Source organism: Aulonocara stuartgranti (genome assembly GCF_965226115.1).
Source record: "Aulonocara stuartgranti genome assembly, chromosome: 17".
Lineage (NCBI taxonomy): Eukaryota > Metazoa > Chordata > Actinopteri > Cichliformes > Cichlidae > Aulonocara > Aulonocara stuartgranti.
In genome coordinates this window covers 1,045,001-1,057,482 of record NC_138953.1, presented here as the reverse complement: position 1 = coordinate 1,057,482, position 12,482 = coordinate 1,045,001, and the positions used below count along the sequence as shown (strand labels likewise).

The 12,482-nt window shown below is 45.2% G+C and overlaps 1 protein-coding gene across 4 annotated transcripts in view; it reads left to right on the top strand.

Annotated features, from left to right (window-relative positions):
* Positions 1 to 12,482, top strand: part of LOC309692819 (uncharacterized protein) — a 59,135-nt gene that overhangs the window by 44,676 nt on the left and 1,977 nt on the right. For all 4 annotated transcript variants that reach the window (XR_014272462.1, XR_014272463.1, XM_082511644.1 and 1 more), the window contains one exon: positions 9,496 to 9,750. The gene's annotated coding sequence lies outside the window, so the exon portion shown is untranslated. The remainder of the gene's footprint in view (positions 1 to 9,495; positions 9,751 to 12,482) is intronic.

The window sequence follows — 12,482 nt, the reverse complement described above, 5'->3', positions numbered from 1 at the left end:
GCCCGCTCCTCACGATCGGGCCTTTGGAACAGAACTTTGCTCTGGCCTGATTCTCACATGATGAATTCTGACATAAACGACATCCCGTCCTTATTGATGTGAGTCCAACAGTTATTAAAATGCAGGCGTAGTTGGCAGTGCTGCTCATGGGAGTGGTTTGCTGTCTCTGAGAAACATTTCTGTGTCTTTAGCTGCTGAACGTTCCACCACACAAACAAAACTGCAGACGTTGTTCGTGTGCCGTTTGCTGCTGGAAGTGGTGGTGCATCTGAAAGCGCAGCTGGAAACCCAGTGCATGGGTCCAAAACCCAACTCATGAGCTGAAAGAGTCTAAAACTGCAAAAATAGTTCAGTCAGAACAGAATGCATGTCACTGGGAGGGTGACGTTTGACGGAAGTGATCTGAAGGACTGTGAAGAGGTTTCAAGTTCTCAATCAGAGCTTAAGCGATCTGTTTTAAACTGATACCAGTATTTGGTGATTTAAGTCAAATCTATCGGCCGATTTTTGATTGATTTTTTCTTTTTCTTTTTTTCGACTGGTTGATTGGAAACATTTAAGTGCAACAAACATACAAAGAAACAGGAACTCTGAACATTTTCCTACCACTGTAACACTGGTGCTTTCACAGGGACAGCACACAGCTCAGGATGTGTTTACTGAGCGTGCTGGCTAAAGGGAAGTTCTAGTTTTATCAGTGTTGTCCTCACCCTGCAGGCGGGAGAGCCTCATGGACACGCAGGCTTTGAATGCGATAAAGTTTGAAATTGATAACATCGCTGTATCAGCAAAAGTCTCTGATGAGTTTGAGATCAAGCTTTCTAAAACTCTTGTGTATATGATAACTCGAGAACAAGGCGATGTAGGAATCTCAAACTGACACCACACGTGAGCCGGAGTACCCGGGGAGAACCACGCAAACACGGGGAGAACATGCAAACTCCACACAGACCTCATCATGGTATCTAATGGAAGTCAGGCTCTCTGAAATGCCACACCACGCCATTACTGACCCGCTGCCAAACCGGTCATGCACCAACATCTTGGTGTTCTCTGGCAAACATCCTGCATGGTGTTGGACTGTAAGCACAACCGCCACCCGTGGTCGTCGGGCCCTCAGGCCACCCTCATGGAGTCTGTTTTGACCGTTTGAGCAGACACATGCACATTTGTGGCCTGCTGGAGGTCATTTTGGAGAGCTCTCGCTCCTCCTGTTCCTCCTTGCACATAGGCGGAGGTAGCGGTCCTGCTGCTGGGTTGTTGCCCTCCAACAGCCTCCTCCACGTCTTCTGATGTACTGGCCTGTCTCCTGGTAGTGCCTTCATGCCCTGGACACTGACAGACAAAGCAAACCTTCTTGCCAGAGCTCGCATTGATGTGCCATCCTGGATGAGCTGCACTACCTGAGCCACTTGTGTGGGTTGTAGACTCTGTCTAACGCTACCGCTAGAGAGAAATCACTGCCAGCATTCAAACATCGGCCAGAAAGCTGAGATACTGAGAAACGGTCTGTGGTCACCACCCGCAGAACCACTCCTTTATTAGGGACGTCCTGCTAATTGCCTATGATTTCCACCTGTTGTCTGTTCCATTTGCACAACATCATGTGACACTGATTGTTGCTTCCTAAGTGGACAGTTTGACTTACATTGTTTTGTCTAAGTGTTCCCTTTATTTTTGTGAGCAGTGTAGTTTGTCAGAGGACTCCTTTGACCGGCTGCTGTTTCCTCCCATGCAGTAACATCTCAGCCCCACCGGCGTTTGGTTTAGACAACCTCCACAAACCTGTGTTTGCTTTTGCAGCCTGTCTGATCATCTAAATATTAATGACTTTTTAATCCCATGTGACTTTGCACAATGTCCTTGTAGCTCCTCTCTCCAGCTAAAATCAACACCCGCAATCGAGTTGTAGAGTAATACTATAGTGAGGTCAATGTACACGTGGTGCTTGAAGTCCAAACATGTTGTGAATGGTTTTAGAGTATGTAGGAGGCGGAGCTTTGCTTCCTTGTTTGTTTAAGGCAGCCAAATTCCAACAGCTCTCATTTTGTCAGTAGATAATCAAAGGAAACCGCAGGAAGTGACTCTATGAAAAGTCAAGTGATGGCATCTAAAAGCCAACAGAACCTCAGTTCATGGAAATCTGAATAAAGAAATCTAAACAAGTCTCAACAGGGCAGTTTGGACAGATCTGCCCCTCATCTTAGCTGGTCTCAGGAAAAAAAGGAAGCACGTAGGTGTGGACCCATCCATCACGCTTTTCTAAGGTTCAGTGACAGCTTATTAAAAACTTTCCATAACCTGTTTACAAGCCGAGTTGGAAATCCAGGCGAATTAATAATACAAATAATACATTCACAGATCCCAGTGTGTATAAAGAGAGATATCGAGCGCTGAACTTCTGCCAACTCTTTTTGAAAAAGGACTCTTCATTTGCACACAGACTGTTTACACTCTTGCCAGCAGACCTTGGCGTGAATCTTTCACTAGCTGTCAGTTCACCTACAGTTTCTAACAGAACAGCCACAAACAGATATGAGGAGGTGCATGTGAAAGCACGGGATATTTAGTTTCAGATGAGGAGCTTTTGGAAAAGGCGATGTGTCGGCAGGCGGGGGATTCCGGGAATGTACGAGCTCTTACTGTAAACGTGACGCTCGTTTTTAGGAAGCTACCCTGGACCAGAGCCAGGGAACTTTGAAGTGCTGGTTAGAGCTTTTGCTGACTAATTCAGTGTGTGAGCGTCCGCAGCCTGAGAACATCCATCACACCGCTGCTGTGTGTCTGCCGGGCAGCGAGGCCCGAGTGTTCGAGCTGCGTCATGAGCCGCTCTTGGCACCACATCGCCATTGTGTGTGTGTGTGTGTGTGTGTGTGTACGGGGTCTTACTATACTGGTGGGGACAAACAGCTCCCGTGGGACGGAGATTTCAGACTGTGGTTTTAGTGTCAGGGTTACAATTGGGCTGTGGTTAGGGAAAGCATTATGTCAGTGAGATGTCCCCACAAGGACAGCAACACCCGACGTGTGCGTGTGAACAGGGATGAGTCGGTGCTGTTTTCCACAGTCAGCCCCACCAGCCCCTCCCCCCGCCCGCTCTCTGAGGACTGAAAGCCGTTCTTTTAAACACAGACATCAGATTATTTTCCCGATTCGATACCACATCAGCCTCTCCGTGCTTCTGTACATCCATTTGATATGAGGCTCTGACATCACTTCCTTCATGCTTGCTTTCTTCCTGGAATCTTAAAAAGGCCTGTTTTCCAGTGAAGTTCACGTCTATGAGCTTGCTGCTATTTTTACCCCCCCTTTAAACTGGCCTGTTAGGATTGTTTATCTGTGTCCTGGGAGGAAGGCCTCCATGCCAGGACAGCCCGGCTGGCGGCGACGGCGCTGGGAGTGGTCTGAAGCAGTGATCCCTTCCCAGAACTACGGCCAACCAAAGCCAGCTGTTAGAAATTCTCTAGAAGGAGAAGTTATTGTTTTGTCCCGTCTCCCTTCCAGAATGGAAAATGGGTTGAGTTCAGGAACTCCGAGGTTTCTCTTGTGATGTGGGCTTCAACAGAATCTGCTGAGGGTAACATCCATGGGAGTCTGGACTCTTTAACTTTGCACCAGTGTCATCATATTGGATGATTTCTTTCTCTCAGATACATGAAACAAACAGATTTTCCTCACATGTGTTATCTACTCATTGATGCTGTGGGTGACCCTGCTCCAATCAGCTGGTTGTTCCAAACTGGAAGCTGCAGTTTTCCATCTATCATATATAGAAGCTCTGACTGGTGCAGCATTAACCCTTTAAAGCTGATCAGAGCAGCACACTCCGTTTTGCGTAACTATTTTTAAATCCCTGTAGAACCTGAACCGTGTAAGCTAGCGCAATAAATTTTTTTGCATATGAAACCGGAGGAGTTGTACTTACATCTGATGCCATCAGCTTGTCCTCGGTCACGGTTTCCTTCCACATAAAGCTTTGCAAAAACTGCATAAAAAGCTCTTGCAGGAACAAAAACATAATATTCCAGAAACACGCTTTGCCGATCCGATCAGCTGTTCGTAACACTTCCCACAGTGAAACAGACGTCAGCGCATGTCCGCCATTTCCTGCCCGAAACTGGAAGTGACGTCATTTTCACGGAAAATGTAGTTTTTTACTTGTAGGCCTTAAAAGCCTATACTGGTGTTTTTATAAGTCATGTTTGACTTTATGCTTTTCTGAATAGTTGCTGGGATGCTTAGAACTCGAATTGCACTGCTGGAAATAGTTTATTTTGATGCACCTGCTGTTTTCTTTGCAAATTTGCATCATAGGATTGTTTTTTTGTTTTTCCTGCAGTATATAAAAATTGGTGTATCTCCAAAATAAAACTATGAAGACACTCAAAATAAATTTCCTGTTGTTGTAAACTATTTTTTGCAACTTTTTTGTATTTAAAGTTTTGAGGGATAAACCTCTTAAATTTCTCCAAGTAGAAATATATGTAAAAAAAAACAAAAACGATTTTCTAATTTTTTGTAGTTTATTGCACTTTTTTGCAATTTATGTCATTACTATGGACTTAATGCAGACATATTATTAAAATGTGGGCTATAACAGTTGTATTGATGTATAGCAACTTGAAATGCTCCCTAAAATGGCTCCACAGCATGTAAAAATATAAAGTAAGCTCTGGCGGCCTTGGTTCTATAGTAGGTCTTAAAGGGCTAAGACAAGCAGTTATGACACCTTTGAGTTTGTCTCCACTGTAGCTAATGACAACATCTCCGGGAGCCAACATCACGATGCAATGCACTCCAGCTAACTTCAGTGGACTCTGGGGGTTGGGCTAATAGTAATTTATTTCATTTCATTTTTAATTTATACCTGCCGATCAGCTGACACTCACAGGAAAAAAACAGGAAGTCTCCTGTTGCAAAAAAAAATCAGTATACCATCTTACAAACTCAGCTGTCACATGTTTGTCCTCCGGATTTACAACATGGATTGAAATTGAAAACCTGTTCATAAAGTCCCAGGATAGAGTCACCTGAGGCTCCAGTAAAACAGACTAGTCTGTGTGTGGTACTGTGAGCCACACTACGCTCCTCCCCTGAGATTGATGCTCCAACACTCCATCACCATCACCTCCATCAGAGTAGCTCTCCTCACTGGGGCTCGTGCCCACATCCCTCTGGGCTTTTACTCTGCACGACCCCCACCTGAACCGCGCCACTGACGCACATTAATACACACGGTAACCCGGGGCCGTACGCTCCATACAGCATGAACTGCTTTATGGTAATGTCATTGGTGAGAGAAATGCCTGTGCCCTGACATTTATCCATTAATTCAGATGTTGTGTAACAGCAGTAAAGGGTATGATAAGTTTTGCGTTTGTCATATTGTGGTATAGTTTGCATTGAAGATGGCAGACATGATACTGACCTTAGACTAAAAATCTACTTTTTTTCTATTGTTTCTTTGTGGAAGAGGCTTTTCTGATGATGATAAAGTTGAACCAAATAGTGAGTAAAGTATTGTTGCAAACAGTGGTTCATATTTGGTTTGAATGCAGTCAGTAACCATCTATGGTGGACTATGGATGTTGTCAGTAATTAGCTGTGGAGGCCTCCATCGTTCCTGAGGATTGGTGACACAGTCAGAAGGTTTGTGTCCTAGCTAACATGCTAGCTAACGTGCTAGCTAATGTGCTAGCTAACGTGCTAGCTAGCGCGCTAAAACCACATGAGATCTTTACATTGTGGTTTTTTCTCCCCCTGCTAAATGTTTCACTCTCAACTTACAGGAAACAAAAGAAAAAACTCATAATGGCAGCATGTTAGTCCTCTTCAGGGAATCGCTCCTGGATAGTATTATTGGGCTAATCAATAATGGCAGTTAAACAGTGACTGTGCAGTGATTCATCGCCTGTAAATGCATACACTGAATCTGCTGGCCTTTGCCTGTTCGTGTCAGTGTCAGACCACGCTAATTTTCCTGGAAACAGCTGAACAGTAAGATGGCTCACAGGGGGGAGGTTTGTTGACGGGAAGGGAAGATCAGTGTCGGGTCGGCGGTTCTGAGGTACTGGATCTGTCTGACAGGCTGCCTGCTAGAGGAGTAGGCCGCTGGGAGAGTTTCAAGCAGACACAAAAGCAGAGGGTGATTAATGGTTTTCAATACCACATGTCGAACTATGTAGTCATTCTCTGTTGCAGGAATAATTGAGGGGTTTCATTCAATACAACTACACTGCATACCTCCTTCAGGAAACAGATACCAAACGACTCACGGACCAATACCGGTCCATGGCCCGGGGGTTGGGGACGGCTGGTGTAGAGCGCTCGCAGCGCGGCTGCTAGATTGTGTTTCCTAACATCTACTAATAGTTTATAGACACTGTTTGGTTTTTGTTGGAATTTCCAAATCTGTGTTAATGTAACTGGATTCTTAATTGCGATGAAATGTGAGTAATTAACATATTTCGTCATTTGGAGAAATTATAACTTTGTCCCCAAACTGCTCAACGTGAGCGCTCACGTCAGAGATCAGAGATGGGCAGTGTTACTGTAATCTGATTCCTTTTTTTGAGTAACGAGTAAAGTAAGGGATTACTATTGTAAAAAAGGTAATTAGATTACCGTTACTTTCCCGTAGGAACGCTGCGTTACTGCGTTACTAAAATTTTGATTCTTTTGCAAGAGTGTCTCATGACAGTGACGTAAGCGAGTGCGACGTTCATGACAACAGCTGTGTGCAGATCAACAATGGATCATATATCGAGTGCGGAGAGAGTATGAGCGTGCAGCGTTTAAAGCGTGGAAGTACTGACCTTACTTTGAGTTTGATTCCATAAAAAGTGACAAAAACATTAGTGTCCGCTGTGCGTGGGAAGAAAACTTCTTTTTACAGCGAAAAAACCCCAAAACTTCCAACAAGCACCGAGTAGCTACGACGTAATGGGAAACTCACAGAGAAACTCGCGGATTCTTCCACTGACCGCGGCACACCTGCACCAGGGTAAACCTCCGCCTGCCCCACTCCTGCTTTACAGGTGAAAATAGAGCAACAGGACCGCTGAGTCTTTGACTTTATTTATTTTCTGCTGTGTTTTACTTGCATCTATTTGAAAGAGTGAGTGTAAACACAAAAAATATTTTATTTTATGTGCTGGAATGTGCAGAAAATAGGTTTAAATGTTAAACTAATTTCTTCCAGTCAGAGAATGTTGCAGATAATTAAATTTTTACTTGATGCATAAAGTTAAAAGATTAAAACTAATAAAACAAGTTTTAAAAAGAGACTTTTCCTTTTGATTACATTTTGTATGATGGATTATGCAGAAAAAGTAGAATTGGGCTGAAAGATCTATCGCTTTATCACCTCTTCAGGTTGTAAATCGTGTTTTTAAAAAGTAACTAAGTAATTAATTACTTTTGAAAATAAGTAATCAGTAAAGTAACGGGATTACTTTTGGGGGGAAGTAATCAGTAATTAGTTACTGATTACTTTTTTCAAGTTCCTTGACCAACACTGCCTCTGATATCCGTATTTCTGATCCTGTCCATCCGGGTCACTCCCAGTGAAGTGGGTCGGTGGTTCGATCCCTGTGTCCTGTACATCCATCTATCCAAGTATCCTTGGGCACATTTTTCCCGAGGTACACGTGAGAGTGTTACGTTAAAAGTGCTTAGGCATGTGTGTGAATGGGTGAATGAGGCGTGTAGTTAAGAGTGCTTAACGTATGTAGAACAGTGCTCCATAAGTACCAGTCCCATCCACAAAGACACAGAGCCACTCTGATGTTCTCTGTACTCGTCCGTCAACACTCTCAACGTAAACATCACATCTGTGGAGGTCTTTCACGCATGAAGCCATACCACTGCTCACTGATCGCCACCTCTCTTCTTAACCTTGCTTTCCCGTAGCTTCACGGTGTGGCTCATGAACCTCTGTGGTTGCTTCACTTCTGCACTTCACCCTTGTTCTTGAAAATAGGTACCATTAAACCTTTTCTGCTTCCCTCATACACTCCTCATCTGGTTAGAAAGTCCACTGCCCTGTCTCCTGCACATCTCCACACTTCCACAGGTCAACTCTTCATTCTCTTGATACTTCACTTCCTCCGTACTAATCCTGCACTTCCAGTACTACTGCTGTACTTTCCCAGTCATCTGGTAATTCTTCCCTACTATCCTGTCTCGTCTCATCTCCACTGGAATTCTTCCTTCTTCAACTTTAACCAGTTAATGCCTCTGCCTTCACTTGCATCTTCTTGATTTCCAAAGTTTTCATGACCTGATATTGCTCCCAGGTTGCATAGCATGCAGTCCACCTCTTAGCGACTTGCTCATCTCTCTTGTGCCACCTTATGTTCCTCCTAGTTCATCACAGCCATTTGCAAATTCCAGTATCGTCTGTCCTTCTGTATTTCTCTCCATAACAGCATTCCTATCCAACGCCTCCTCATTACCCCTGTAGCTGTGACTGCTCCTTCACATCAGGACCAACATGGGACACTTTCAAAATCTAAAAACTCTCTTTTACTCCTCAGCTTTTAAATCAGAGACTTTTGATTATCTTAAGTGTGCAGCACGTTGGTCATCAGTGGTTGTTTTTAATGTGCTATAAATGAATTTGACTTGACTGTCCCCCTCACCGTTTAAGTGTGCTCCAGTCACTACTCTGCCCCGGGGGCACATCACTGAACCTCCTCCAGAAGGTGATCCAACCTGTGGGGCATGTGCACGGACAACATCTGCCCTTTGACTCCCAGTTTGAAGTTTCATGACTGAGGAAAGAGCGCAGCCTTGGTTTCTATATGTGAATGTGGTGCTTTGATTGTTGCACATTATGCAGCTGGCTGGTGAACTGCACTGTAAAAGCCATGAAGGTTGATGTGCTTATGCGAGGGCGTTGTTTGCATTTGGTTGTTTATGTGCGTGTGAAGTAAAAGCAGACGCCACAGTCAGCATCGGCTCATTTCTCTAAGAGGCTGCAAGATGTCGCTGCAATCTCTCAAGGTGAAGCTGCTTTCATACGCGCACCGCACGAGTGGATGCTATTTTGCTTTTCAGCGAATCCGAGGCCGCAGAACAAACACATCTCCATCTCTTTATCGGCGACTCACCCACACATACGCGCTCACTCTCCAGTTCTCACCTAAAGGTGTGTGGTGATGCAGCTTGTGGCAGGTGGTGCACACAGCGGTGCCGCAGTGTGACTAATAGTTGTTGCTAAATGGCGTGAACATCCTGTGCATCTGTTTGATGAATCTTCCTCCTTCCCGTGCTCGCCTTCCATCCCTCCCTCCGGCTGTCCATCCAATTATACGTCCCTGTCTCCAAGTTAACCACAGGTCATGTGAAATACCACACGACTCAGAAGGAAGCCCACTGATCAGCAAAGTGGAGTGTTCTACGTGACTCAGCAGGAGTGACACGCAGGACAAGAATATAAGCTTACATAAAATAATCGTCACCACTTCACATCATTCCTGTCTATATTTGCAGGCGCAGATGGGAGCAGACGGACGGACGGAACGAGGATGACATCACTGTTACCCGTGGGAGCCTGGGCCTGTCATTCTTGGTGTCACTTCCTGGGAGAGAATAGAACAGGAAGCCAGCGCGAGAGCCGACAACGAGCGCTCCCCTCACCTCCACAAGGAAGCCTTTTTCCCCCGAGAGCAAAATGTGTGTCTGCTTGTGTCCCTCGCTCACTCCTGCATTCATCGCGCAGAGGGCTGGTGCTGGTTCAGAATTTGTGTAAGCCCTGATTGTTTTCATTTCCTTTGAGCTCAGTTCTGAGCCTTTTGCAACAAATCCTTTGAAGAGCTTGTTATTTTACATGTCAACGGTAGTTAAAATAAGTCAGAGTGGTGACTTTATGGGTACGGATGCAGTAAGCTGTGCCTCTGCAGGCTTTATTTTGCTGCCCTGGGTCAGCAGTGTTTGGAGGAGGGTGGATTTACAAACGTGGAGGCCACTGTGATGTCACCTGATGGTGTTGGACTCTGGGTCGGGGTGAGGCTCGGTCCCTTGGCCGGTGCCACACTCTGCTTCTATGCTGGAGCTTTCCCATATTGGACAAAAGGGTCGAGTGAAAATTGGTTAGCTGCATGTGTAGCTTGCAGGGCTCCATCCATAATTTCTGATCAGTCCTTTTCCTGAATGGTGTAAGCCTCAGATATTTGTCAGGTAACTCTGTTTAACTCCAAAAGGCTCCAAAAGGAAAAGTCCAGTTTGACTCTGCACAGAGCCCTCAGTTAAACCCTCAACATCCACTCATGTTACCAGATCAACAGTTATTCATATGGCTATTTGTTGATATTGTGTTACTGTTGTAAAATGCAGGGACGTGGCTGCAGCTCAGAAACTGCAGCGAGTCATCAGGAAGATCGAAGAGCTTCTCTTCCTGTTGAAGTGTTCTCTTAAGATGATGGCTGAAATAAGTTAGTAAGCTTTGTTGAAATGCCAGCTCGTCGTGAGCTTTGGTTTGCTTTTTTAATCATGAGGCTTTGTGATGATTCATGTCTGTGTTAAGGTGCTAACGTGGCTGATTCAGAGCTGCTAATGAGTAGACGTGTTGTTCTACTTGTCTTCATGCTCTAAAACGCTGCATCCAACTGAGCGACTCAAATGCAGCCCGCTTAATGCGTACACAGCATCTTTGTACTATTCATCACTGTGCAGGCATACAAAGCAGGCACACGTCCTGCTACCTGAATAGTTTTTACACAAATCCTGAACTCACCCACATGGAAAAGATATATATCAATCTTATAAAGTTTGTATCTGTCTTGTGTGAAACTTGTATGAAAAGCATACAAGAGTGAAAACAGATATAAGATCCCTTGAAAAATTATATCCAAAACATTCAATGAAACTTGAATGTTTTGGATACTTATTGTATGAAAGTAATGAGAAAGTGGCCACTTTCACGAGTAATCACATATAAGTTTTTACTATTTCTTTTCCATATGGGCAGACAGGACGCGCTGTGGTTCAGGCTCTGCAGGCTCTGGTGAGTCTGTGTTTAAAGGATGGAAAGATGACTGCGACGCAAAAATGAAATTAAAAATGTTCGCGTTTCGGTCCCTACTGTGGATTTACTTCTGCCCTTTGACCTCTCTAACCAACACAAGTGCATCAAAGCTGAGCCCTCCCTTTGAGGACCCGCACGGTGTTATAGATGCAATGTCGCCCTCTTGTGTGTGAATTTAAAATTGCAGGATTCAGGCTGAGTTTTTAAATAGTATGCAAAACACTGTCTGGTGAACGTCAGCACTAACATCGGATGTAGGCCGCTGTTAGTTGACTCCGCCCTCCAAAGCCCCACCTTTCTGCAGCGCCGACAGCGTAAAGACTTTGTAGCCTGGACACACCTCTGATCATCTGACACCCATCTTCCAAACACCTGGAGGGCCGCTGGGACAATGATGTACTGTTAGATTTGTTGTCATGACGACCTAGTTGGTTATGTAAGCACTGGGCTCTGGTTCCCACAAACAGTGGTGCACGCAGATCTCTGTGCTGTGACACTAGAAACCACACACACGGTCACAGTTTGTCCGTCCCTCCAGCTGCTCACGTGTCACCCTGCAGTGTCTACAACGAGCCATTTAACCCTCGGCGATGAGCCGTAACCCTGTGCCAGCAGCACGTGTGCTTCAGGTGAGGCCTGTGGCCGACTCGGGGCAGAGACTATGTTGCAGTCTAACGTCAAGAATTTGGGTGGCACAGTTTCTTTCCAGTAATTCAGCAAATTTGTCTCAGTTCCCTCCAAAACTGAAGTGAGGTCGCTGGTTTTCTTGGATTTTTGCTGATTTCTTGAGCTTGGCCACACTTTCTCTGATTGGCTGTTAGCTTCACAACTCCTCCAGTCTGTATGTTGAGATGTCATGTGTGCGACAGGCACAGTACTTTGACTAATAAGTGCTATAGCGATCCTCTGTGTAACCTCGATTTAATCCAAAGATTTCGTGACCCTAAAGCAGACTCACATTTACCAGCTTCTCTGTTGCTCGGGTGCTTCTCTTCACACGCTCTGTCTCTGTGGCAACAGCCTGGAAATGCTTCTGCTGTGGACCCACAACAATGAATGTGTGTAGAGGTACCCATGTGTCCGTCTGTACTGATGGAGCTGATGTGTCACATAGATTTGGCTCTGTAAAGTTGACGTTGAGCATACTCGTATCCATCCGTTCACGTTGGTTTTCCTCTCTGACGTCATGTGGTTCTGTCTTCCTGTAGTGTCTGTGGAAGGTGGGAGGTCGTGAGTGTAGGCTGACGTAGACTGGAGCGAGCGCTCGTCATTGTGTTTGCGAGCACCGTGCTTCCAAACGCCGTTCACAGCAGGCTCGATGCATTGCTCCTGTGGCAGGCGTCCCTGTCTTATGCTGTCAGCCTCACTTTTCATGTGACGTCTGTTCTGTTTGAATTCATCTTCGTTGCTTGAAGCAAGTATTCAGGTGCCAGCTGCTCATGATGCTGGACTG